Source organism: Myotis davidii, unplaced genomic scaffold (genome assembly GCF_000327345.1).
Source record: "Myotis davidii unplaced genomic scaffold, ASM32734v1 scaffold1255, whole genome shotgun sequence".
Taxonomy (NCBI): Eukaryota; Metazoa; Chordata; class Mammalia; order Chiroptera; family Vespertilionidae; genus Myotis; species Myotis davidii.
In genome coordinates this window covers 2,431-6,808 of record NW_006286692.1, presented here as the reverse complement: position 1 = coordinate 6,808, position 4,378 = coordinate 2,431, and positions in this window count along the sequence as shown.

Here is a 4,378-nt window from a genome sequence, read left to right as displayed (position 1 = left end):
CTGCCTGTGGCAACGCTAATCTTTCCTCTAATCTTTGTTCCTATGGGTTTGACTCTATTGTGAGAATTCTGAACCTGTATTTATACCATGTTTATACATTAAAAGTATTTACTATGACATATAAGGGTAGTAGTCATATTCTTAAATTTGAGGAAGAAAATATGATTAAATTAAAATAAACTCTAAATTTTATATTTTAACAAACATAATTATTATGAAAGAAACAGAAAACAAATTCCTGAAACACAACAGATTGACTATAATGACTTAAAGCAGCCCTAAATCTTCATGTGGAAATTTATGCTTTTAACAGCAGAGAAGCAAATCCATAGGCCCAAGTCATTATTTCTCATTAACATTGTTTTTTGAAATAAAAAATTAGTACCTTTTCCCTCTATGCATATCTCTGTGACCAGATTTCCCCTGTTAATAAGGACAACAGGAATATTGGAGGAGGGCCCACTGTTAATGTCTTTAATTTAAGTTGATTTTTTTTTTAAGGATCCTTTCTATAAATGGGGTAATATCCCAAGGCAGTGGATAAGATTTCAACATATGATTTTTGAGAGACTCAACTGAACCCTTACACGGTAAATTTACGTGGGTGGGTGTGTAAGTGTGTGTGTGTGTATATCTATGAAACTTTATCACACAGGTAGGTTTGTTTAAATCAGGAACCGCAAACCAGATCCTTAACTTGACACCCCACCTGACAACTCAGTGCAACCCACTGCAACCATTAATCTGTTCTCTATACTGATCGGGTTGGATTTAATTTTGATAACTTTATAATTTTCAAACAATTAATCATTAAATCACAAATTTGAGTTAACCCAATCTTTTATTTAACTGAATACACACTTACTATAAATTGTTCTATTTCAACAAATAGTCAATATTTAAAGAAACTTATGTAAGGTGTTTCACATCCTTTTCCCCCTACTGTGTTTTGAAGAATCAGTATGTATCTTCCACTAACAGCACATCTCAACTGAGACTGGCTACAGTTCACACGCACAACAGCCACAGGAGGAGACTGGCTGCCACATTGGATGGGCCAGCACTACAGTATCAACATGAAAGTATTTTATGCAATATGAGGGCAGACTGTGCCCTGTAATACTCAACCTTTTCATTTCTTCGATGCTTTCCTTGAGGTTAAGTACAAAATCACCTATGTAAGTGAGCATGGTCTCAGGAATTATTTGTTTTGTACTATCAGAGTCAAGTGGGTGTGTATATACACTCCCAACCTTATATCATGGTGTTACTCAGTCTTTTTGTCCTTGTTGTATTTGTCTAAAGATCTGCCAAGTTCTGAGAGAGGAATTAAAAAAATTCTAACTTTCACTCTAGATATACGTTTCTCAATTTCTCCCTACATTTCCAATCATTATGTCATTCATCTTTAGCTTCTTTGTCACTAGTAGTTACATGTATGACTACTATGCATTTACTCATTCAAGTTTTATTAACCATCTCTTTGGTGCCTGGCATTGGAGACACAGAACAGAACAAGACTAAGGCCTTGCACATGTGGGACCTTAATCAGGAGACAGACAATAAATATAAAAACAAATAAATAAACAGAAAAATATCTTGAGTCTAGAGAAGGCCAATGAAGACAAGTTAAAACAGTGTGGAAAACTCAGTGAAGGTTGGGAACAATATAACAGTCACGGCAAAGGCCCTAAAGCAGAAACCTGCCTATGTGTTTAAAGAACAGCGAGGAGGCCCCTGTGCCTGCAGCTGATGCAGGGAGGGGGAGAGAGCAGGAGATGGAGTATGGAAGGAGCAAAGGGAGCCTGATCTGTGGGCTCCAATGGGCCATCTTAGCTTCATACACTGCATGTTTTATCTATCCATTCATTGAAATATTTCATGTATTGAAACTATTATAATATTATCTATTGAGCTCTAACTAATAGGTTCTGGCAATGAATTAGATAGATAAGGTTCTTGTCACCCCTATAACTCTCACAGGATATTAAAGAGAGGAATAAACAATTTGATAGAAAAGCAATAGAAACACATTTTTCCAAAGAGCTCTAACAAGAAACACATTGTAGTGATCACTTGCACATATAGCACCTCAGTGACACAGGTCTTGTGCTGGGCTTTCTATAAATTCAATAAATAAATTCACACAGTAGGTTGCAAAGTTGGAGCCTTTATTATCCCATTTCTCAGATGCTGACCCCAAGGTACATAATTTGCCAAAACTCACACAGCCTGTGCGTCACAGAGCCAAGATTTGACTTGTCTCATGGCTTTCTGCTTCCAGCATCTAAGCCTTTCATTCTACTGCCTCAATTTCCTGATCTGTCTGTCCAAAAGGCACTAATAATACTCCGTATACCTTAATACAACTGTCTGTCCATCCAGGTATTCACAGCGAATTATTTAAAATATATATGATTGTGCACTTAGGTATTGGCGCTGAAAACTTTGAAAAACATGTTACCTTTGGAAATAGGTTGATCAAATTCCTTCACCATGAACAGATGAGCTCTCTTGGAACAAAGGTTCATGTCCATCCTTCAGCATTTTCAGAGCATGGAGAAAAGGGATTTAGAGGAATATCATTGTAGCTCACAGCTCACTAATTTAACAAATCATATAAATGGAATTTTTAAAACTGTGAATATTATACTAACTCACTAAAACTAGGTTCTCTCAAGAACAAACCATCCGTACTAAGTGTACACTGAAATAGCTTAATCATTTGTATATACCAATGGATGTTCCCACATATTTTAAAGGAGAGAAAGAATGCAAAGCACATGATCTAAACTAGATACAATATATTCAAGAGGGAAAAAATTCAAATTTTCAAAAATATAATGACTTACAGGGTTAATTTTATTTTTCAATTTAAGCTGCCCTATATTTAGAAAAGAAAGGTAAGAGCTGGTAATGAGATGTCAACAATCCTTATTTCAGAAGTAAATGAAAATTTTCAACAAAGTGGAAATTCAACAAAAATTTATTTCAATATACTATTTTTGATATTTTTAATTGATTTTTTACAAAGAGGAAGGGAGAGGGATAGAGAGTTAGAAACATCGATGACAAAGAAACATCAATCAGCTGCCTCCTGCACACCCCCTACTTGGGGGGTGTCCGCAACTGAGGTACATGCCTTTGACCAGAATCGAATCTGAGATCCCTCAGTCTACAGGCTGACTTGACTCTTCTATCCACTGAGCCAAACCATTTAGGGCTATTTCAATATACTTTTTAAGATACAGTGAAATAAATGTAACAGCAGTAGAAAGCAAAAAGTAAACCCATTTCAAAGAAATAAAAGATCAACACTTTTAATATTCCTTGAAAAAGCATCATGTGGGGATAGACTTGGTCATTCTGTCCCAGTTCACTTCGCTAATCCCATCCCAGGAAATGGGAAGAGACCCAGGACTGACGGAGACAAGACTCTCCCCTCTGGCTGAATAAGGGTTGCAAATGAAAGCTATCTGCTGACGCAAATAATCATTTTATAAATGATAAAATTTATAAAAGCAAGCCTTATAAACTAGACTTGTGCAATTCTCGTTTCCATCTGTATAACTGAAATACAAATATTAAATTAAATAGGTCATAAAGCCACAAGTCAACACATCACAACTTAATCACCCACATCCATCACTTTTCCACTCGCCCAGAACTGGGTTCCCTTCCCCCTCCACTTCTGTTTCTCAATCCATTTAGGTCGCTCTCTCTCCTTTGTTTCTCTCCACTGTCCTTTCCTGTGTTCCCCCTCGATCCTGTCTCCCCTTTATTCTATTCCTTTCCTATACCCGTTCCGTGAAATTGCTGGAACCTTCAGTAACCCTTCCTCCCTAATCTCTCTGATTGTTCTCCACCTCCATACATTTCGCCTTTCTCCCCCCATCCCAGTGTCCCTTCTGCTTCCCCTCTGGTTCCACCTCTCTTGCCAGTCTCCCTGGCACCACCGCCTGAATAAGCTGATTATTCTCTCTATTTTACTGATATTTTACAGAGAGGAAGGGAGAGGAATAGAGAGAAACATAGATGAGTAGATGAGAAACATCGATCAGCTGCCTCCTGCACGCCCCCTAATTGGGGATGTGCCCGCAACCAAGGTACATGCCCTTGACCGGAATCAAACCTGGGACCCTTCAGTCCGCAGGCCTACGCTCTATCCACTGAGACAAACCGGTCAGGGCAACACAGTGCTGATTCTTGCTGGGCTCGGTCATCTCTTCCTCCCTTCCAGCCCCTGCACTGGCCTCATCCAACTTTTTCCCCTGACTCTCTCCATCTCAGGTGCCTCGCCCTTCGGGGCCCCACCTCTGCTAACCAAGGACTCCTCACCCTTTTGCTCCCCTTCACAACACTACAGCCCCCCCCCCCA